Here is a 25168-nt window from a genome sequence, read left to right on the forward strand (position 1 = left end):
GGGGCCAAAAGAGCTTTCGCAAGCTCCCCATGTTCGGCGGCCGAACCTGAGGTTCAGCGGCCGAACTTGGGTTTCTCCTCCATGGCTTTTTTTTTCAAAACTTGATTTTCTTTCTTCATTAAAACCACAAAACATGTGAAAATATTTTGTGAAAACCCTATTTTACCCTTCTAGAAGGCTCCGACATCCGTGAATTCTGGATTCCAACGGAGATTCCGCCGGAAAGTAGTTTTCACAAAATGTTTTCACATGTTTTGTGGTTTTAATGAAGAAAGAAAATCAAGTTTTGAAAAAAAAAAAGCCATGGAGGAGAAACCCAAGTTCGGCCGCTGAACCTCAGGTTCGGCGGCCGAACCTGAGGTTCAGCGGCCGAACTTGGGTTTCTCCTCCATGGCTTTTTTTTTTTCAAAACTTGATTTTCTTTCTTCATTAAAACCACAAAACATGTGAAAACATTTTGTGAAAATCCTATTTTACTCTTCTAGAAGGCTCCGACATCCGTGAATTCTGGATTCCAACGGAGATTCCGCCGGAAAGTAGAAATTCTGATGCCGGGGTCTAGCCGGGTATTACATTTAATATGGGTGCCATGTGTCTTAAGTTACCAACTCCTGGAGGGTTAGCTGTAGTCCGAGACAACCAAAAGTTGACCCAAGAATGTTACAAACACTCCTCCATAAAAGCCTCGAGAAATCGATGATGCCCATCGACTTACTAGAGAAGCATGATTTCCACATCAAACCAGAACCAACAGACCTAGTAGAAGAGGTCCAATTAGATAAGGATCAAAAGATATGATTTGGTACTGTGTTAACTAGTGAAATAAAGAATCGTTTAATATAATTACTAAAATATAGAGTGACCACTTTCGCTTAGTCTCCAGAAGATGTAACAGAAGTAGACTTGACTCTTATCACCCATAAGCTGTCTATCGAAAAAATAATAAAATCGGTGCAACAAAAGAAAGGAAAGTTTGCACCGGAGAGGCAATATGTGATTGAAGAGGAGGTTAATAAGTTGTTAAGTGTAGGATTAACAAAGTAGGTGTAATATCCTACATGGCTTACTAATGAGTACTGGTAAAGAAGGCTAACAGAAAATGAAAGATGTGCATGGATTTTACTAACTTGAACGAAGCATGTCCAAGGGATCATTACTCACTCCCATCTATCGACATGTTAGTAGACTCGACCTTGGATCATGCAATAGTTTCCTTTCTTAATGCCATTTCAAGATACCACCAGATCATGATGGACATCGAAGATGCAGAAAATACTTCGTTCATTACCGATATAGGAGTTTTCTACTACAAAGTATGCTGTTTGGACTAAACAACACAGGGGTGACTTACTAAAGGCTAGTGTCGAGCATCTTCAAAGATATGGTAGGGTCAATAGTCGAGGCGTACATGGATGACATGATGGTAAAGAGCCGATCCATAGAAGATCATTTAGATGATATCTGAAAAGTTTTTGATATACTGGATAAGGTAGGTATGAAACTAATCCCTGAAAAATGCATCTTCGGAGTAAAAGTTGAGAAGTTTTTGGGGTATATAGCCTTAGAAAGAGGCATAGAAGCAAATCTTGAAAAAATTAGTGCCATCTAAAATATTGAGGCACCTAAAACCATTAATGAAATACAAGAGTTGAATAAGCGAACCACAACTCTTGGCCTTTTTATATCATTCTTGGCCAAAAGGTGCCTCCCGTTCTTTAAAACTTTAAAAGGCAAAAATAAGTTTGTTTGGGGGGGAAGAGTGCGTAGAAGCATTTGAAAGTTTAAAAACCTTTTTATCGTCTCCTCCTTTTCTAACCTCACCCATTGAAGGCAAGGTTTTATTTTTATACTTGTCTGTGACACAGAAAATAGTAAGCTCGATACTCATTTGTCAGAACAAAGGGGAGCAAATACCAGTCTATTATGCTAACCAAGTCTTAAAAGGGGCAGAACTGAATTATCCTCATCTCGAAAATTTAGCGTTGGCAATCCTAATGTCGGCCACAAAGTTATGTCCATACTTCAAGTCACACACCATAGAAGTCAAAATAGACTATCCTTTGCGAAAGGTTTTACATAGGCTGGAGCTTTTAGGGTGGCTATCCATTTGGGCAGTAATATTGTCAGTCTTTGGTGTTAGGTATGTTCCAAGAAAGGCCATAAAAGCTCAGGCAGTAGCTGATTTTATTGTAGAAATGACTCCATCATTAGAGCCTTCAGAATTTCCTAAATCAACCATCGAGGAGTGAAGGGCTGGGCGGATGGAGCTTGCGAAGCTGGCGATTCTGGAATTGGGATCCTCTTGCAAAGTCAAACTGGGATAAAGTTTCGCTATGTGACAAAACTCGATTTCAACGCTACCAACAACGTAGCCAAGTACAAGACTGTAACAATGGCCCTAAAGATCATCAAGAAAATAGGTATGCCTAAATCTATTATTTTTAGTAAATCATAGTTGGTTGTTAATCAGTGATAGGGACAGTTCAAAATTCGAGAATCTAACCTTGCCAAATATGAGGAAAAGATTCACTCCTTAATGGAGAGGATCAAAGACAAGAAAGGTAGCTACAAACTTCACCAGGTGGCTAGAGGTGATAAAGAAGAGGCTGATTTTCTGGCCAAAACAGCGGTGGCAGGAGAACAACACTTAACTCAACCATTTCAATTTAAAGAGCTACACACTTCTACAACTAACGAGGAAGAGTCTTTTCCCATAGAGGAAGGAGAATCTTGGATGACACCTGTATACAAGTTTTCGACATAGAATGATCTGTCGGCCAATGAATTGACGGCTAAATAGGTAATAAGAAAATCTTCTAAATATGAACTAATTGATGGTTGATTGTACAAGAGATCCTCAACTCAACCATGGTTGTGTTGTGTAACAAAAGAAGAAGGCTAGGAAATCCCAAAAGACATTCATAAAGGTGAGTGTGGGAGCTATGAAGGAGCTCGGACAATCACTCAAAAAGTATTTAGACAAGGATACTACTGGCCAATGATAATGCAGGAAGTGAAGCAGCTTGTCTGAAAGTATCAAAGATGTCAAGTACATGTGAACATTCTAAGGACCCTAGGAGAGATGCAATTGGTAATTGGAAGCCTCTAGCCTTTCTTTCAATGGGACTAGATATCCTTGGCCCATTCCCAAAGGCAGCCTGGTGAAGGAAATTCATAATTATGGCATTGGATCATTTCAATAAGTGGGCTGTGGCTGAAGTAGCTCAGTCCATTACCACCCAACAAGCGATCTCTTTCATCAACAAGAACATCTTCACTCGGTTTGGAATTCCAAAGATACTAATCACTGACAATAGAACTCAGTTTGTGAGTTCTAAGTTTAAGGATTTATGTAAGAAATAGAAAATTGACTTAAGGTTCAGTTCAGCCTATCATCCACAGACTAATGGAATGACCGAGGTTACAAATAGGACTATCCTATAAGGGTAAAGAAAAGACTTGATAAAACCAAGGGTAATTGGCCTGTGGAATTGCCCCACATACTTTGGGCATACAGAACAACCCGGGAACAATCACAAGAGAAACGCCTTTCTCTCTTGTGTGCGGAGTAGAGGAAGTGATCCCTGTAGAAATCCAAGTAAGCAGTTTCAGGACACAACACCTAGAGATTTCAGGAAATTATGAAAAAATGCAATTCAATCTGGATCAAGCTGAATTTTTATGAGAAAAGGCTACGATCAAAATGGCAATTTATAGGAACAAAATGTCCAAAATGTTCAATAGTAAAGTCAAGTCACGTGCTTTTAATGTGAGGGACTTAGTTCTTAAAAAAATAGATGTAACAAGGGGCAATACTGAGTTTGGTAAGTTGGCAAAAACTGGAAAGGACTATTTAAGGTCTCAAAGGTTATACATGTAGGGTCTTATAAGTTGGACAAGTTAGATGGCCAAGTCATTCCCCACTTCTGGAATATTTATAATCTGAGAAAATTTTACCAATAATAGTTAACGAGGTATTTTTTCATGTGTTGTGTTCTTCAGTGACAAGAAATGTTGGGATTGCCTTCTTCAAAAAAGATTAAAGAGTATTCATTAAAGGCCACAAGATGAGTTCTGCCAGGCCACCTAATCCGGGTATTAGTCCCACTAAACAAGGCATCTCATGCCAAGCCACAAGGCAGGTTTCGCCAGGCCACCTAATCTGGATGTTAGTCCTAGGCCACTATCTCCTGAAGTTCGGCCTCTAATTCAATAATTCTATTAGAGGCGGCCTGGTTCTCCTCAACCTGAGACTGCAACTCCTGAACTTGGCACTGAAGTATGGCCACTTGATCCTCGATGCTCTTCACTTTATTCTTAAGTGCAAGCTTGGAAGCATTAGCCTCATTCAGGTCTACCTGGAGCTTGTCCACCAACTCTATAGTTTCTTTCATGGTGCCATCCAATTCATCAACCCGAGCCTTCAGCCTCAAGCACCTCTCCCAAAGGAGATTTTTATTTGTCTCTTGCACACCAAACTCATGCTTTAGAGCCTTATTACGCTCATTGGCCATGTATGCACAAAGAGCACTCTCCATCGCAAAGTGGATAATGTTGTCGTAGAGATCGTCGATTTCAACAACATTTAGGCGATGAAAATTCCTAGGCCTCAGAGCGTTCTTAGCAATAAGGACAGATAGGCATGGCTCTTCAAGAAGGGAGGTAGTTTGAGTCAGAGCTAGCGACTAGATGCTAGATGCTCGGGGGCCATGCTCCATCAACACTAGCCTCTTAAACAGGGACTGCGACAAGAGTATCCCGAGAAGAAGACTCAAGCCAAGAGGGGGTTGTTTCCTCCGTAGTAGGTGGAGGGGGTGGAGGAGGAAGCATGATTATCTCCTCTATTAGCGAGCCCATTTAGGAGGTGGACTGGATGCTCTGGCAATAGCTTTGCCCTTGCGAGTAGCATGACACACCTCGACGAACTTGTTCCTTAATCCAGCCATATCTGTATAGAGCAAAAATTGAGTAAGTGAGGAAGTTTGAAGTACAAAAGAAGTCGAAAAGAAAAATACCATGCTCGCTAGTTAGGGAGGTACTTTCCCAAAGGCTAGGAAGGTTGGGTGAGTGAGGACCCTAAGACTAGCTCGCCTGGATATGGCTCTGCCAAGATAAAATGGCATTCCTCACCGCCTTGATGATATCTATTTTCTGGGATATGGTTATCGTTTGGAGGAAGTCCAAAGCCTATTCCTCACTCCTTCGTGGCTAGACCCATCATTTCTCAACTCCACCCATATATTTCAGTTTGTTCGGAGGGGACCAAAACCCCTGGACACCTAATGAAGGAGAATGAAAAAATTATTCTTCTAGCATTTCAAAGATGAGGGGATCTGGTTGAAAAGCTTCTGACATTTTCTCCCACTAAAAGTACCAGAATTCTTCATTTTTTTAGGTACCTAGCTGGTACAGCTGGGAGAACAGTTGTTTAAATAAAGTATATACTACAGAGATAACTAGAGATTAACATTAGATATAGAGCGTATTGTCATAGTTGGTTGTCTTTAGTCTATGAGTTTGTAGGCAGTTATATTTTGGTATATACATATTATATAGAGTTTGTTGTAAAGATTATGTGAATTAAAGTTATGTAAACATGCATGCATGCAAGAAAGGCTAAACATATATATATGATGATGAACCTGCGAAAGTAAGGAATATTGATATTATGAAATGCTTAAATATCTTGAGTTAAAAAAAACTGTAGGGAGGGAAATAATGAAGTATAGTTCTGAATGAATTAATTAAAATAGAAACCTAATCTATACTATATATATATATATATATATATATATATATATATATAAATTGAAAAGAGGGAGGGAAATAATGAGATTTCCGATTATGTTCTTAGTGGTATGATATTATTATAATAAAATATTTAAAGTTAATTAGTTGTTAAAATTAAATTAATTTAAATTTTATTAATTAAATTAATGATAGAGTTTATATAAATATCAAATTCTTAATTATTTTTTTCTGTTGAAGTTCTTGTAATTATTTTCATTATAATTCAAAAACTTTTTTTTAAATGGACTATAAATGTTTCTAAACACTCTAAAAAAAATCATTTTTCTTTTTAATTAAATGGGTTTGTAAAAGGTATTAAAAGATTTATAATAATATTAATAAAAGATAATGTGTTTTAATATACCAAGAAAAAGTAAAATGTTTTAATGTATTTGGAATTAAAATTTTATAATATATTCCATTTGAAAATCAAATAAAAATTATTTAAGAAAATATTAATTTATTGACTTTTTATTAATAATAAATTCATATAGTTTTCTACTATTTTTTTATTTTACATATAATTTATACTATATATTTAAAGTGAAAGAAAAATAAATAATAAGATTGTTAAAAATACTCATACATTTACTATAAATTATCTTTATTATAGCTGATTAAAAAAATAAATTTATTATTATTTAATATTTTAATTTAATTAATTTCTTATTTAAATATAATTATAAAATATGATAAAGTTTATCCATTGTAATTTTTATAAATTAAATATTAGATTATATCAATTTTATCTGAAGTTCAAATTAACTCTATCATTATTCTTGTGTAGATCCGTCTTAATTTTTATACTATTGTTGTATATAAATGCTCTTATAATTTATAATTGATCAATATAACAACTATTTTATATGGTATATTTGATCTGGGATGAGTATTTTAGATTACGATATAAATTAATTAGAAGAATTTATACCAAGTGATATGTAACGGTCAACCGCCTGCTTATGAAAGCCGTCCCACATTGGGAGATTATAGAAAAACATCTGGAAATTATAGAAAATCGAAATTATATATAATAGCTAGCATGAAACTACTAAATAATTTGGGTTAATCATTTTGGATTAAGTGAAAAGTGGGTCCAAAAATTATTTGGACTAGTTTGGGCTGGACTGTTTCAATTGGATACCAGAGCCACTCTGGGTCAGACAAATTGTGCGGAGCTAGTGGGCCTGCGAGGAAAGGACTACTCGTGAGAGACGAGGTGAAGCCGCCCGAGGTACTAGCGAACCACAATACCCGAGGGTCCAGTCCTAGTTAGCAATTGTATCTGATTCAGTTGCGACGAGGATGTCGTAAATTTAGCAGAACCAAATGTAACGGTCAGCTGCCTGCTTGCGGAAGTCGTCCCATATCGGGAGATTATAGAAAATCAAAATTGTATATAATAGCTAGCACGAAACTACTAAATAACTTGGATTAACCATTTTGGGCTAAGTGGAAAGTTAGTCTAAAAGTTATTTGGGACAGTTTGGGCCGAACTGTTTCAAAAGGGAAGTAAAATGAGTTTTTTAGAAGCAATAAATAATACTTTCAAGAACAATGAACATGAGAAAGTAGTCCTCACCAACAAAAAGAGTTTTAGCATGAAGAAAAGGGTTATGTGTCATTACAAAAACCAAGAAAGATGCTTCCTTCTAAATCATCTTCATATATATATATATATAAAACAAAGCAATGAAGATCCAAAACTCTCACCACCTAAAATCTAAAGATTTGACTTCTTACCCTTCAATAGAACTTAATCTCTCCCCTATTAATAGAAGCCATGGATATAAAAGAGGAGTTGTAATAGTTCAAAATCCGTCACTAATATTTTCAATGACATATTTTCGACAAACCATGATCTATCGCTTAAAGTCTTTTCGACGAATTTCCTATACCGTCGAAAATATTAGCAACAGATTTTTGACGAACCAATACGTCAAAAAATATAGTGACACATATTATCTGTTGCTAATTCTGTCAGAAAAATAATTAAATGCTTTTAACTACAATTTCATTGAAGATTTATAGGTAAATATAGAAACGGCTTTCACAAATCCGTTGAAAAATTATTGTCTATAAAATTGACATATTTACGACAATGTCACAAATTAATATAATTAACAAAAATATTTTTTGTTTTTATTTTGATATGCTCCATATTATCTTAATAATTTACAATTAAGAAAACTGTTTACTTTAAATTAAATTTCATTTATAAAATTAATCATCCATATTTATCATACACATATAAAAATATTTAATAATGTACATAAAATTCAAAGTTATTAAAAAATTCATAGCTAATAATATCTAAAAAAATAATAGTACATAAACAATACAATCAATTTTCTGGAGTATCTAATGGAGAAGTAGAGTTTGAAGTCTAAATTGATAGGATGTGGTGAAGTTTTATTTGATTCCTCAATGTGATTTTGATATCCTTGTTTACCTCCTTTCACATTTGTTCTCACATCTCTTCTAGTAGCTCTTCTCTCATTTTGACCTTATTTTTCTTCTATTGCTTCTATGAGTGGTTCTAAGAATAGTCATATAATTTGTAATAAAATAATAGCTAGTAATTTGGTTTAAAAAATAAAAAAAAAGGAGAGTATATATGTACTAATAATTAATATACCAAAAAGATTTATCTCCCATTCTTTTATTGCATTTCACTAAATAGATTTAAAATCTGAATCCAAGCATGTCCATGGAAACAAACATGTAACTACTATAATTTATTATAACTCCCCACACGAATTATATTCGAATCTAATTATAACTTAAAAAAAACGTAAAATTCCCCTATTCATTTAAAATTACACTTATTTAAATGTTAGTTAATTAATTTTTATATTATATTTTCAATACAAAGTTAAAGTGAAACTGATGAACTGAAGACACCAAAACCTTTTCTAAGTGACTGACACTGCAAGTTTCATTTTGTGCCAAAAGCAATTTAAAAATAACACTACCACTCCATAACATTGACATATTATCTAGATGAGCATATTGAGTAGCCAACCCTAGTGGTGACTCCTTTTGCATGCAAAAGAGTATTTCAGCATGAATAAAATAAATTTAGAAAGAACATGAATAAAAAAAAGTAAATTCAAAAAGAAGAAAAAATAGCAAACAATGTAAAATCACAAGCTAAACACATATTTGAGCATTTGCTCAAAATCAAAGCAAATATATTTCAAAACAATTATTGCCTAAAAGCTCCAATGATCTAAAGGTGGAACACTAACAACCTCAAGGGCGATATTCAACTTCATGTTGGCCTCTAAAAATGATTTAAAATCAGTTGTTCCATGTCTCACAATTCATCATGAAAGCTGCAAGTTCAATAAAGTTCAAAGAAATTCCACACATAATTACAAATCTACAACATATTGACTGAAAGAATACACTACCACTGCATAGTATGTAAAAATACAAAAATCCATTCTTTACCAAAGAAACTATGTCGAATCACTAAAATTCTTAGAGAAAAAAATCACCAAAATTGATTTTATTTTGGATAAGCCTTAACTTTTCAATTAAATACAATCTGTATTATTTAAAATACAACATTTGAATAGAACCTTTAATATATCCTCAAATATCTTTAGTCATTACAAATAAAGAGCTAAATAAATGATGCACAATTGCATAATTAGTCTGAAGTACTCAACATATCTAAAGCTCAATTAGGTAAGATATTATTATAAATATTAAGCGAAGTAAAATTTTTATTGTTGTATATAATTATAATAGCTATCCAGGTCCAGTAGAATTTGCAAGACCCATACTGCATTTTGGCGCTCCATGACCTCTGAAACTTCAAAGAACATATTAAATGAGTAACTAACAATTAGAAAATTAAACGTGTTTAAGATAGTATCTTGAAGAGAAATAAAACACTTTTAAAAATCTACATTCATGTCTTTTCATACATATAATAAGATATTTCTATGAAATCACTTATTTTTGTTGTGTAAAATTATATTATATGTTCATTCCACAGTATGGGCTACAAAATGGAGCTCATACTTATTGAAAACTGATTCAAACTTATTCAAAGTCTATTTTCTATTTTGTTGGGTTCTTATTTTTATTTTACGTTTTGGAAATAATGTCATCATAGGAAGCAAGCATGCACAAGTCATTGTGCATGATTTTCTGTTTTGCACGTTCTCATGCACGTTTTTTGTTTCCTTGCAAATTTGAGTTTGTTATTTAAGATTTCCTTGTACTTGCCTGTATAAAAAGGGCACTTTGCATTCAATAAAAGTGTTGCAGCTGAAACACAAGTCTTTCTCAGTTACAATTATGCAATCGTATATTCTTTTGATTCAACAAAGTGGTATCAGAGCTAGGTTCCTTCTTAGCTGGGCATTTAGGAGTTTTGTGAGAGTTAGTAATGGCAGCAAACACGTTCTCTTCTTCTCAGCCTCTCATTCCTATTTTCAATGGAGAAAAATATCAGTTTTGGAGTACCAAAATGCGAACGCACTTTAAGTCACAAGAGTTATAGGAGCTGGTTGAGGAAGGCTTCAATGACACAGATGATGCAGCTAGACTCAAGGAGAACAACACGAAGGACTCGAAGGCTTTGTTAATTATACAACATGCAGTGGTGCATGAGGATATCTTTCCTCAGATTATGAATGTGACTACTGCAAAAGAGGCATGGTTGATGCTGCAAAAGGAATTCAAAGGTGTAATACCCGGCTAGACTCCGGTATCGGAATTCCTACCGTCCGGTGGAATCTCAGATGTCTGAACCCTCTAGAAGGGTAAAATCATGTTTTTATAAAATATTTTCATGTATTTTATGGTTTTTATGAAGAAAGAAATTGAGTAAAAGTTTTATAGAAAAGAAAGAAAGAGAATGAAGGAAGGGCCCAAAAGAAAGAAAGAGAATGAAGGAAGGGCCCAGGTTCGGCCGCCGAACCTCATGTTCGGCCGCCGAATATGGAATGCATGCGGAGGCACGTTAGGCCCCCGAAAGTGGCCTGGCCAACCACCTATAAAGGGGTCCCCTGTCCGAAATGGGCGAGTTTTCTCTCCCCATTTACGGCCAAGGTGAGTCTCCGTCCTCCCTTGTCGATCTTGTGTTCTTCCTTCAAGTCTCTCATGTTTTTATGAGTTATATAACTTGGTTTTGAAGATTTTTAGAGCTAAGATCAAGATTTGAAGCTTGGAGACCCTGGAGCTTTCTTCCTCCATTTCTCCAAGTTTAGGTCGCCTCCCCTCTCGATCTTCAAGAGGTAAGGGTAGATCTTTAGCTTATTCCATGTTTTAAACAAGTTTTATGAGGGGTTATGGGGTAGAAATCCATGTTTAGGTTAGTTGATTGTTGTTAGGGTTAATGTTGAGTTTATGGATAATGTATGTTGTATGTGTATATGCTTTGTGTTGATTGTTGGGGTTTAGGGTAGTTTGAGACCTCTATATGCTTGTTTGCTTGTGTATGCATGTTGTAGAATAGCTAAATTGTAATACCCGGCTAGAGTCCGGCATCGGAATTCTACTTTCCGGTGGAGTTCAAGATGTCGGAAGTCTCTAGAAGGGTTAGATTTATGTTTTTCTTAAATGTTTTGCTATGTTCATGAAGTTTTAAACATAAGGAAATGAGTTTTTGAGTGAAATGAACCAAGGCAGAAAAGCCAGGTTCGGCCGCCGAAGTTGAGGTTCGGCCGCCGAACATGCATGGCTTTCGGTTTCACGATAGGCCGCCGAAGGTGGTCTGGCCAGCCACCTATAAATGGCCCTCAGTCGGTTGAAGCGGTAAGAACACCGTTTCTTTTGTCTTCTGAGGTGAGATCCTGCCCTTTGTGAGTCTTCTTTCATGTTTTCATGAAATCATGCAAAGATTTGATTAGTTTTTATGATCTTTTGAAGGTTTTAAGCTAAAAACTCAAAGTTTGTGAAGTTTGGAGAGTTTGAAGGAAAGTTGCTCCAAAACTCCACGTGAGGATCCTTCAGCTACTTGTTTTCACAAGGTAAGTGAAGATCCTGAGCTTGTTTTTATGTTTTCTGAAGGTTTTATGGGGTTTATGGAGAGAGTTGCATGAATAGGTTACAAAGAGAGGTTTTGATGATTTTGTGCATAGAGCTTGTTTCTGTGTTGTTTTTGTTGTGTGTTTGGGGTTTTAAGGTAGTTTCTGACCCCTTTGAGCATATACATGAGTGTATGCAAGTTGAGGAAGTGTGGTGTGAAGTTGGAAAGGAGTTTGGTGCATTTGGCGAGAGGCAGGGCAAGTTTCTGCCCTGCTGATGAACTCAGGTTCGGCAGCCGAAGGTACATTCGGCCGCCGAACCCCTGAAGAGGTGTGAGGAGGTGGCTTCGGCTGCCTAAGCTTGCCCCCGAGCTTTTAGACTTTCGGCTCTGGAGGGAAGTTCGGCCGCCGAAGGTGCCGCCGAAGGTTAGAGACTTTCGTCTCTGGAGTGCCTTTTGGCCTCCGAAACTTGCCCCCGAAAGGGTTCGGTAGCCGAAAGTGGAAGTTCGGCCGCCGAAGGTGCTTGAGTTTCGTCTCTGGAGAGGACTTTCGGCCGCCGAACCTGCCGCCGAAAGTGTTCTGTCCAGCTTTCTTTTGCATGCTTTGCATGGATGTTAGAGTGAGTTTAAGGGGATTCTTGGGGAGTTTAATAGAGTTGGTCATAAGCTAGTTTGGTCCCTCATTTCAGTCTATCTGTATAGGCACAGACCAGAGGAACCAGAGAGAGCAGCAGTGAGTTCTGCTCCAGAGTTTTCAGAGCCTGCAGAGTCAGTCCAGTTAGCCAGAGGTGAGTGGAACTAAACTTAATTTTTTTACTTGCACAATGAAATGTTTTAGCATAGCTCATGCATCATGATTATGCCATAGGTTGAGTGCATTAGTATCCACGAATATGTTGCATTGCATTGTTATTTGGTGATGTGAGTAAATGCTGAATGATCCAATAGTCTCAGACAGGAAGTCCAGGAGCCTTTGACTACGCCCTGGCAGGTATAGAGAAGTCCAGGAGCCTTTGACTACGCCCTGGCATGTATAGCAAAGTCCAGGAGCCTTTGACTACGCCCTGGCAATGGTAAGTACAGAGGTGTTATATACACATATATCTATATGACAGGAAGACCAGGTGCTCGATTCTACGCCCTGGCACAGAGTTACTGGGACTATGTGGTGACAGGTTTACTCTTGATGTAGCTTGTCTGTGATATGGTGCATTCCATGAGATCATATTTTACTGAGATGTTTTACTGTTCTACTCATTGGGCTATAGAGCTCATCCCACTCCCTTAACCCCAGTTTTGCAGGTTCAGTATACAGTGTACAGGGACAGTCCAGCAGAGTACAGACAGAGTAAAGAGATTTGTAATAGCTTAGAGTGAACATGTAATATTAAAGAGATGTAATAGTTGTGTATAAAGTTAGAAATGTGCTTGACTTAGTGATGTATGTTTTGTACATGATCTGTATATGTATATATGTTTTGCTGTATGTGAAAAACCAGACTTAACAGGTATGAGTTAACCCATCTAGAGCAAGCTCTAGTCAGGGGTACAGAGTACAGATGTACAGAGTACAGAGTACAGAGTACAGAATACAGAGATAGTGCATGCACAGGTTAAGCCTTGGTTCAGAGCAAAGAGTTTTTATTTTCACAGAAAATGTATGATCATGTATGAGTTTTACAGGTACACAGAGAGTATAGCAGGCTTGCTACGGGTTCTGGCAGCCTTAAGCCGACCTGAATCCTAGCGCCGGTGACGGTCCATTTTGGGGTCGTTACAACATGTTTGAAAGTTTTGGGAGGCAAAATGTGTATGAGGAGGCTGAGTTCTGCCACTTTGGAAGAACTCAGGTTCGGCAGCCGAAGGCACTTTCGGCCGCCGAACCTGCCTGTGGTGGCATGTTTTGGCTGCCGAACCCTGCCCCCGAAAGTTGGACTTTCGGCTCTGGATGGGAGTTTCAGCCGCCGAACCTGCCGCCAAACATGCATGAGTTTCGGATCTGGAAGGCACTTTCGGTCACCGAAGGTGCCGCTGAAGGTGCATGACTTTCGACTCTGGAGGGACTTTCGGCCGCCGAACCTGCCGCCGAAAGTGCCCCGTTCAGCCTTCCTTTGCATGTTTTCTATGATTGTTTTAAGGTGTTTTAGGGGGTTTTTGGGGAGATGTTTAGAGTCAAGTTCATGTATGTTTGGTCCCTCATTTGAGTCCACCTGTGTAGGTTCGGACCCGAGGAACCGGGGACCCCAGTAGTGAGATAGCTACTTCAGAGTCTTTTCAGAGCTTGCCTGAGGTGAGTAGAATGACTCTTTATGTTGCAAAGTAAATAAAGAAATTTTGAGCATGTTCATGCATCACGAATGCCATGAGATATATTAGGTTGTTTGCATTAGAATTCACGAATATGTTGCATTGCATAATATAATGTTGATGTTGATGAACATTGGATGATCCATTAAGCCCTCGTATGGAATGATATGATATGATGATGATACGGTATGAAAGTCCAGGAAGACCCATTCTACGTCCCTGGCACATTGGAATGTTATGATATGTTATGTAAGGGAAAGACCAGAGACCCATTCTATGTCCTGGCACTATTGGATATGTAGAGGGCTATTGGTGAAAAGTTCATCCTTAAGGTGATTTGTTTGTGATGTGATGCATTTCATGAAAGCATGAATTTTAATGTAATGTTTTACTATTCTGCTCACTGGGCTCTAGTAGCTCACCCTTTTCCCTTAACCCCCAGGTTTGCAGGTGCGGGCTAGACCAGGAAGTCACCAGGAATAGAAGTTTATGTATGTAATAGATTAGTTGTGGACATGAATGACAATGTAATGTAAAGTATTGTGTAATGATGTATATTGAGGTTTAGTATTGTGCTTGACCCTAGTATGTATAGTTAATCCCTTTGCACATGATCTATGAAATGTTTTTATGATGTTTTATGTAAACCAAGCTTAGTATATGTTATGTTATCCCATTGGAGCATTTGATGAGGGCTCCAGTGTGGGGTTTATGTTCATAAGTATGAGTATGCACAGGTTAAGCTTGGTGAATGAAAGAAAAAGTTTAAAGTTTTTATGTATATGTATGATCATGTATGAGATTTAACAGGTATACATGATGTATGTTAGGCTTGCTACGGGTCCCCGCGACCTTAAGTGGATCTGGATCCTAGCGCCGGTAGCGGTCCGATTTTCGGGTCGTTACAGATTGGTATCAGAGCCCTAGGTTTCATATGGTCGGACCTAGAGAGTGTTGGGCTCATAGATGTTATAGAAGGGCAAGCACAATAGGAAAATCATGTCCACTAGGATAGGATGTAGAGTCCTGTCTTGAATAATGATGTGAAATGCTATGATTTTATGCATGTGCATTGATGATATGCTATGTATATGATGTATGTGATGCGGGTTCATGTGTTTCCACATGAACCATTTGATGCTAATGTTTTATGTGATGTGTGCTGTTTTTCAGTAAGCAAGATGAGAGGAACTCGTCGATCTGCACGATTGACTGGAGTCCCACCGGAAAGTGAGGGCACAGATGCCCGCCCCCCTGCTTTGCCTAGGGCAATGTCCTGCAGGTCTAGTAGGGAGAGAGTGTCAAGGGACCCTAGAAGGTCTTTTGATATGAGCAGAAGAGGAACAGTTCAGGGAGGAGTGTCAGATGATGTGGGGGATGACATGGATGTGGATCAGAGGAGGGATGCCAGTCTTGGTGTGAGCATGTCTGAAGAGGGCATGGGAGAGTCTCAAGGAGGCACTCAGGCCTCGGGGTTTGTTCAACCACCCCAATACCCAACCTTTTCACAGAATCCCGGGTATTCGATGGGAGGTACATCGGATTACCCCAGTTTTAACCCTTATCCTTCTTACATGCCATACCCACCTTTCTACCCACCATACCCACAGTACCCTATGTACCCACCCCCATCCTTCTATCCAGGTACAACAAACCCTAATCCAGGGGATGTTCCACCTCCTCCACCACCAGTGGAACCTGTAGCTCCTGAAGTCCAAGCACCTAAACCTAGCTCATCTGGAGGGAGCAAGGTCAAGATGACTGACTACTTGAAGTTGGATGCTCCTAAGTACGAAACAGGTGATGATCCGTTTGAGTACCTCAGGACGGTCAAGATGATAACATATGAGTTAGGGGCAGATGACAGTAGAGCCATTCAGATGGCTAGGTTCACACTGAAGTGCAAGAAGGCCCGAGAGTGGTTTAAAAACTATGTGAACCCGAGGATGGACAGTCTATCATGGGAAGAGTTTGCTAATGAGTTTACAGGATGGGCTTTCCCTGATAGCTCAAGGGAGTTGAAGATGATTGAGTTTGAGCAGCTAAGGCAGACGGAGGAGATGAGTGTAGATGAGTACACAGATAAGTTCTTGGAGCTGTTGCTGTTTGCAGGGCAAACTTTTGACACAGACCAGAAGAAGGCTAGGAGGTATATTATGAGGCTTCATTCTAGGTATTCCTCCTTGATCCAATCAGCAGAGAGGGAGAGTTTCCATGCTATAGTGGATATGGCCCGGAGGATGGAGGCTAGTGCAATAATCGAAGGAAAAGTTAAACAGTCAGTGGCACAGTCTTCGGGTTCCAAGACCCCAGGTGGGGGAAAGTTAGACCCTTCTTCTTTGAGTACAACAGCTTTAGGCAGTAAAAGGTGGGCTAATACCACTAAGAAGCCAAAGAAGAACAAGTTCTGGAACCGTCTGAAATAAGGTTTGGGATTAGGAGGTGGCTCGAGCTCAGGTCCAGATCGTGCAGTATGTTTGAAGTGTGGGAAGCCGCACAAGGGAGTATGTCGGTATGGGACGACCGCCTGCTTCAGATGTGGGCAGGAGGGACACATGACACGGGAGTGTCCTAGAGCAGCTTATATAGCACAGTCCCAGCAGACAGCTTCTGGTAGTGTGGCTCAGCCAGTAGCTCCAGCCGCGATTCAGGCCAGTGGCAAAGGCAGAGGGAGAGGGGCAGCCTATTCTTCAGCGGGTTTTAGGGGTGAAGGTCCATCAGCTCCAGCGCGGATCTTCACTATGACATAGCAGGAGGCGAACACATCCAACACCGTGGTGTAAGGTAATCTCATCATTGGTTGATCAGATGTGTATGCTTTAATGGACCCCGGTGCATCTCATTCTTTTATTGCTTCGAGAGCTATTGAGAGGTTGGGTCTGATAATCTCTGGGTTAGAGTGTCCCCTCTGGGTCAGTGGGCCCAAGTGTGATCCATCAGTGGCAGAGTCAGTTTGCCGGTTTAGTCCAGTGTTTGTTGAGAGTAGATGCCTTCCAGCCAATCTTGTGGTTCTAGACTTGACAGATTTTGACGTCATTCTGGGGATGGATTGGCTATCTGCTCATGGTGCTACCTTGGACTGTAGAGACAAGGTAGTCAGATTCAGAGATCAGGATGGGTCAGAGGTTGTCTTCAGAGGAGACAGGAGGGGTGCGCCTAGAGGTTTGATATCAGCCCTACAGGCTCGTAGGTTGCTCAGGAGGGGTTGTCAGGGTTTTCTAGCTCATGTGAGAGAGCTGGATAGTCATGTTAGAGAGCTCGCCTCAGTGCCCGTGGTCAGGGAGTTTTTAGATGTTTTCCCAGACGAGCTGCCAGGTTTACCACCTGCTAGGGAGATAGAGTTTGAAATCGAATTGATGCCGGGAACCATACTGATCTCTATCCCTCCCTACAGGATGGCACCAGCTGAGTTGAAGGAGCTAAAAGAACAATTGCAAGAGCTGGTAGATAAGGGCTTCATCCGACCGAGTACCTCACCTTGTGGTGCTCCAGTACTGTTTGTGAAAAAGAAGGATGGATCCCTTAGACTTTGTATCGACTACAGGCAGTTGAACAAAGTCACTACCAAGAATAAGTACCCGTTGCCCAGGATCGACGATCTATTCGACCAGCTAGCAGGAGCAGGTTGTTTCTCCAAGATAGATCTGAGATCCGGGTACCATCAGCTGAGAATAAGAGAAGAAGATGTGCCAAAGACGGCGTTCAGGACCAGATATGGACACTATGAGTTCCTTGTGATCCCGTTCGGGTTAACCAATCCCCCTGCAGCATTCATGGACCTCATGAACAGAGTTTTCAGTCAGTATCTGGATCACTTTGTTATTGTCTTCATAGATGATATCCTAGTGTATTCCAGAAATGCAGAGGAGCATGCCCATCATTTGAGGTTGGTTTTGCAGACCTTGAGAGAACTCGGCTTGTATGCCAAGTTCTCCAAGTGTGAGTTCTGGTTGAGGAGCATTTCATTCTTGGAGCATGTTGTATTAGAAAATGGAATAGAAGTGGACCCCAAGAAGGTGGAAGCTGTAGCTAACTGGCCTAGACCCACTACAGTGACAGAGATCAAGAGCTTCTTAAGCTTGGCAGGTTACTACAGGAGGTTCGTTCAGGACTTCTCTAAGATTGCAACTCCTATGACCGGATTGACCAGAAAGAATCAGAAGTTTATGTGGACTGACCAGTGTGAAGAGAGTTTTGAAGAGCTAAAGAAGAGGTTAACGTTAGCACTGGTATTAGCTCTGCCCAACAGTAATGAGGATTTCACAGTGTATTGTGATGCGTCCCGTGTGGGACTGGGTTGTGTGTTGATGCAGAATGAAAGGGTGATTGCTTATGCTTCTAGGCAGCTGAAGAAGCATGAGTTGAATTATCCTACACATGACCTAGAGATGGCAGCTGTAATCTTTGCACTAAAGATGTGGAGGCATTACCTTTATGGGGTTAAATGTGAGATCTTCACAGATCATAAAAGCCTGCAGTACATCCTGAGCCAGAGAGAGTTGAACTTGAGGCAGAGAAGATGGGTAGAACTGCTTGTGACTATGATTGCAAGATTCAGTACCATCCGGGTAAGGCGAATGTTGTGGCAGACGCCTTAAGCCGGAAATCACTTGGCAGTCTATCCCATATCACAGCAGAAAGGAGACCGGTGGTGAAAGAGTTTCATAAGCTCATTAACGAAGGTCTACAGTTAGAGTTGTTTGGTACAGGTGCTTTTGTAATACCTGGCTAGATTCAGGCATCGAAATTCCTACCGTCCGGTGGAATCTCGAATGTCGGAGCCTTCTAGAAGGGTAAAACAAAGGTTTTCTAAAATGTTTTTACATGTTTTGAGGGATTTGAGCAAGAGAAAATTGAGTTTTCAAAGAAAAGACCAAGGAGGCATGTGCCAGGTTCGGCCGCTGAAAGTGAAAGTTCGGCCGCCGAACATGGGATAGTTTAGGGGACACGTTAGGCTTCCGAAAGTGGCTTTCTTTCAGCCGTCGAACCCCATGTTCGGCCGCCGAACGTGGTGAGGTTTTGGAAGCAGGTTTGGCTGCCGGAAATGGTTGACCAGGCCACCTATAAAAGGCCTCTTGTCCGAAAAATGGGGGAGTTTTCTCTCCATTCTTGGGCATAGGCGAGTTCATGCTCTCCTTTGGTTGTTTTTATGATGTTTCTTCAAATCTCTTAAGGTTTTCATGAGTTTTTTCCTTGTTTTAAAGAGTTTTGAGCTTGGAGCAAGGTTTTAGAGCTTGGAGACTTTTGGAGCTTGGATTCTCCATATCTCTAAGTTTGGATCGCCTCTCCTCTCGTTCTTCAAGAGGTAAGTATAGATCCTTAGTTTTTATGATGTTTTAAATGAGTTTTATGAAGGAAAAAGGGTTAGGAATGCATGAGTTGCATGGTTGTGCATGAGAGGGTTTATGTACCCTTTATGCCTATGTATGCTTTATGTGTTGTTTATTGGAGTTTAAGCTTGTTTTAAGCTCCTTTATGCATGGTTAAGGGCATATGCATCTTTTGGAGAGGTTGGATGCAAGTTTTGGGTGTTTGGAAGGTTTGGGAGGCTTGTATGCATAAGAGGCTGAGTTCTGGATGAACTCAGGTTCGGCCGCCGAAGGTGGTTTCGGCCGCCGAACCTGCCTGTGGATGCATGGTGTGGCCGCCTAACCTTGCCCCCGAAAGTTGAGTTTCGGATCTGGAGCAGACTTTCGGCCGTTGAAGGTGCCGCTGAAAGTGCCTGACTTTCGGATCTGGAGAGGGTGTTCGGCCGTCGAAGGTGCCGCCAAAGGTGCCCTGTCTAGCCTTCCTTTGCTCGTTTTTCCATACATGTTTATGATGTTTTAGGGGATTTTTGGGGGAATGTTGAGAGTTATGTTCAAGTGGTTTGGTACCTCATTTGAGTCCTCCATTGTAGGATTGGACCCGAGGAACCGAGGAGGCCCACAAAGTTAGCCCAGCAGTTGCTAGAGGTGAGTGGAACTGAACTGTGTTTTTAAATAAATGAATGTTTTAGCATGTTCCATGCATCACGAATGCCATGTTTATAGTAGGGTGTATTGCATTAGTGTTCACGAAGATGACGCATTGCATTGGTTATTGTACATGTGGATGGACAACAGGACGACTCATTAGCCCTCTAGTTTTATTGCATGTAACAGAAGTCCTGAGGAGCCCCTTGAGGGCCGGGCACAGAGCTATGTATGTTACAGAAGTCCTGAGGAGCTCCTTCGAGGGCCGAGCACAGAGTAGAGGGAGTTTTGAGTCAGTCCATCCTTTATGTGATTTACTTGTGATGTGATGCATTCCATGATGGCATATGTTTTACTGTTTTTATAGTTCTGCTCACTGGGCTTTATAGCTCACCCCATTCCCTTAACCCCATGTTTTCAGGGCTAGAGAAGTCAGAGTCAGCAAGAGTAGAGTTTGGCTATGGTTATGGCTATGTACTAGAAGTGTAGTGGACATGATGTAAAGTAAGGTTATGTAATGTAAAGTCATGTATTGTGTATAGAGTTATAGTATTATGCTTGGCCCTAGTGTATGGATAATCCCTTTGTACATGGATCTTTTATATGTTTTATGATGAACCAGGCTTAACAGATGATATGTTAACCCAACTGGAGCATTTGATGGGGGCTCCTGTAACGACTCGAAAATCGGACCGCTACCGGCGCTAGGATCCAGATCGGCTTAAGGCCGCCGGGACCCGTAGCAAGCCTGACATCTAACCTGTAACCTGTATAATCCCATACATGCTCAACAACATACATAAAAATTAAAACTTTTCTTTCCATTTATACACCAAGCTCAACCTGTGCATGCACTATACATAACATTGATCCCTCTGTGGGATCTCATCAGTGCCCCCAATGGGTGACATAACATATGTTGAGTTGGTTTACATAAACATCATAAAAGTCTCTAAGATCATGTAATAAAAGGGATAGCAACCATCTATGGTCAAGCACACCTCTAACATCCATATACATCATTTCATTACATAACCATACTGATTAAGTCATTTCATTACAATTTGATCATGTCCATTGCTAGCTATTACATAAACATGACTTCTTTACTCTATCCGGACTCCTGCGCTATACTGTACCTGCAAGCCTGGGGGTAAAGGGAGAGGGGTGAGCTAAAAGCCCAGTGAGTAGAACTATGAAACATATTAACACTATGCTCTATGAAATGCATCATAACACAGACAATTCACATAAGGGTTGGGTGAACTTGTCACCAATTAGTCCAAGCTAACTCTGTGCCAGGCCGTAGCATGGGGTCCTGGTCTTCCTGTCATAACATACATTACTTACCATTTTCCCAGGGCCTCCTCTGGGCTCCTGGTCTTCCTGTCATAACATACATTACTTACCATTTTCCCAGGGCCTCCTCTGGGCTCTTGGTCTTCGAGTCCCATAACCGTGCCAGGCCGTAGAATGGGGTCCTGGTCTTTCCTTACTCTGTGCCAGGCCGTAGAATGGGGTTCTGGTCTTCCTATCATGGACTAATTGGGTCATCCAATATTCACCCACATCAACAACAATTGATGCAATGCGGCATATTCGTGAAAACTAATGCAATCATCCTATTGCGTAATCATGATGCATGAAACATGATAAAACATTTAATTTCTCAATTTAAAATATTAAGTTTAGTTCCACTCACCTCTGGCTGACTCTGACAACACCGAAGCAGCTGGACTCACTGCTGGGGTCCTCGGTTCCTCGGGTCCGAACCTACACAGGTGGACTCAAATGAGGGACCAAACATACCTGAACATAACTATAAACTACTCCCCAAAAACCCCCTAAAACATCATGGAACAACCATAGAAAAACATGCAAAGGAGGCCTGGACAGGGCACTTTTGGCGGCAGGTTTGGCGGCCGAAAGTCCCTCAAGAGCCGAAAGTCAGGCAGGTTCGGCGGCACCTTCGGCGGTCGAAACTCCCAGACAGAGACAAAACTCATGCATGTTCGGGGGCACTTTCGGCGGCCGAAACTCCCAGACAGAGACGAAAGTCTCCTTTCGGGGGCAAGCTTCGGCAACCGAAAGGCTGCCTCCCCAGCCATGTTCGGCGGCCGAAAGTCCTTCGGCTGCCGAACCTGGTTTCTGCCAAAGGGCAGAAACTTGGCTCCTTTTGCACATTTCGCCTCCAAACCTTCCAAACATGCATCAAACCTATTCTACAACACACAAACACAAGCATACATGTTCCTAGGGGCCTCAAAACAACATAAACCCCATCTACAACACATCAAGCATCCACATTGCTCATGAACATACATTTATACCAAAAAACATAACCATAACCTAAACATGCATTCTAACCCATAGATCTACTTAAAACTTACTTAAAACATGCAATGAGCTTAAGATCGGCTCTTACCTCTTGAAGATAGAGAGAGAGACGACCTAAACTCAAAGTTGGGAGAGATTGGGTCCTTGAACCTCCAAGCTCCAAAACTTTGCTCAAAAGCTCAAATCTTCAAAACAAAGTTAAAACAAATGAAAATCTTGAAAGATCTAGAGGAAAAACATCAAAGATTGGTGAGGGACGGCGGAGAGCTCACCTTGGCCGAAAATGGGGAAAAAGCTCGCCCGTTTTCGGCTAAGGGACCCTTTTATAGTGGCCGGCCAGACCACGTTCGGGGGCCGAATGTGCCTCCGCATGCATGCCATGTTCGGCGGCCGAACTTGAGGTTCGGCGGCCGAACCTGGACTTCCCTCACTTATGCTTTCGGGGGCCTAAAGCACACCCGCAACGCATGCATGTTCGGCGGCCGAACTTGAGGTTCGGCGGCCGAACCTGGGTTTTCCTCCTTGGTTGTTTTCATGCAAAAACTCATCTTCTTTCATGCTTAAAACATAAAACACATTAAAACATTTTATGAAAACATGGTTTTACCCTTCTAGAGGCTTTCGACATCCGAGATTCCACCGGACGGTAGGAATTTCGATACCGGAGTCTAGCCGGGTATTACAGCTCCAGTAAGGGGTTTTTATGTTTACAGTTTCAGAGTGGTACCAGAGCAGGTATCGCTTACAGAGTGGTTACAGAGCATGCTGAGGTTAAGCTTGGTATATAGAGAAAAGTTTTAAAGTTTTTATGAAAATGTTTGATCATATATGGGATTATACCAGATGTACAGAGGGCATAGCAGGCTTGCTACGGCTCCCGGTGACCTTAAGTCGATCTGGATCCTAGCGCCGGTAGCGGTCCGATTTTCGGGTCGTTACAGATTGGTATCAGAGCCCTAGGTTCATATGATCGGACCTATAGAGTAGCACTAGGTTCATATGGTTGGACCTATAGTGTTTTGGGCTCATAGAGGTTATAAAAGGGCAAGCACAATAGGAAAGATCATGTCCACTCGGATAGGATGTGGAGTCCTGTCATGTATGATGATGTGTAATGCCATGATTTTTTTGCATGTGCATTGATGATGATGTTGTGGATGGATATTGGATGATCCTTTAGCCCTCAGTATGACATGTTATGCTATGTTATGTTATGAGATGGAAAGTCCAGGTGTGGCTTAATGGCCCCTGGCACAGAGTAAGAGAAGACCAGGTGTGATTATATCACCCCTGGCACAGAGTATGATATGGATATGTAGAGGGCTCTTGGTGACAAGTTCATCTCAGAGTTGGGAATGGTTCCCAGCATTGCAAAACCTATGGACCTTTATTGTGATAATAACGGTGTCATAGCACAGGCAAAGGAGCCAAGATCTCATCAGAGATCTAAACATATACTCAGGTGATATCACCTTATTCGAGAGATCATTGATAGAGGAGATACCAAAATATGCAAAGTAGACACAAATGACAATATTGCAGATCCACTGACCAAGACACTTTCACAGGTCAAGCATGATCAACACACTAGGTCTATGGGTATTAGATACTTATATGATTAGGCCTAATGCAAGTGGGAGATTGTTAGTGTATATGCCCTAGGCCATTATCTTGGACCTTTTTGTATGTCGTTTTGGTTATTAATAAAATAGGTTTTTATCATTATTATTTGTTTGCATGTTACATAATAATGATTATCATCCCTGGTTACTTATTATTATGTTGATAATAATAAAATATAACTGGTATGATTATTGATTGATAATCATGAGATGATTATGTATATGTTGATATAATTCAATAATTATAGATACTTGTTAGAGAACAAAGTATTGGATCGACCCGCATTGAGATCACTACATGGGTCATTGTCATAAGTGAATCTCAAAGTAGTTATGTCTTAATCCTTTGACTTGAGATTGTCATAGTTTCCAACATAAGGACTATTATGTTTTGACATAACCAAACGTTGTCTTTAATCGGACAATCATAAAGGTTATAATTGAGCATGATAGAAATTATGTAGAGGATAATGAACAATCAAGATAGGATTTGTCCCTCTCTTTGAGAGATATATCTTCTGGGCCCCTCGATAAGTGAGACTGAGAAATACATGGCCATGCTCAAATGAATTAATAGTGTGATCAATATCATTTGAATTTATCAGTCTACTTAGAGATCGAGAAATCATAAGTTTGAACATTATAAGTTTGACATTGACCATGACTTATGTTCAAACTAGATATCGTGTGACAAATGGATTAATTCATGTTCTATTTATTAGGCTTTATCGGACTATTGATCCTCATATTAGTTGGGTAGTCATAATGTCTTGCTAGAGGCCACTTATGACTTATGAGCCTTGTGGGACTGGGCCTATTGCCAATTAATGTGAGCCTATTGAGTCACACACAAAAGAACGTTGTTGATGTGCTATGTCATATTAATGGGTTAAAAGCCCAAAGCCCATTAATATAATTAATAATAATAAAGTGTTATTATTATTAATATTTAATAATAATAAAATGTTATTATTATTATTAATATTAATTATTAATATAATTAATAATAATAAGTGTTATTATTATTAATATTAATTATTAATATAATTAATAATAATAAAGTGTTATTATTATTAATCATTTATTATTATGAGATAATAATATTTAAAAGATTTGCAGTCTATCTATAAGTGTTACAAATAAAGAACTCTATCACATAAAGATATTTGAGT

This window comes from Manihot esculenta, chromosome 15 (assembly GCF_001659605.2).
Source record: "Manihot esculenta cultivar AM560-2 chromosome 15, M.esculenta_v8, whole genome shotgun sequence".
NCBI lineage: Eukaryota > Viridiplantae > Streptophyta > Magnoliopsida > Malpighiales > Euphorbiaceae > Manihot > Manihot esculenta.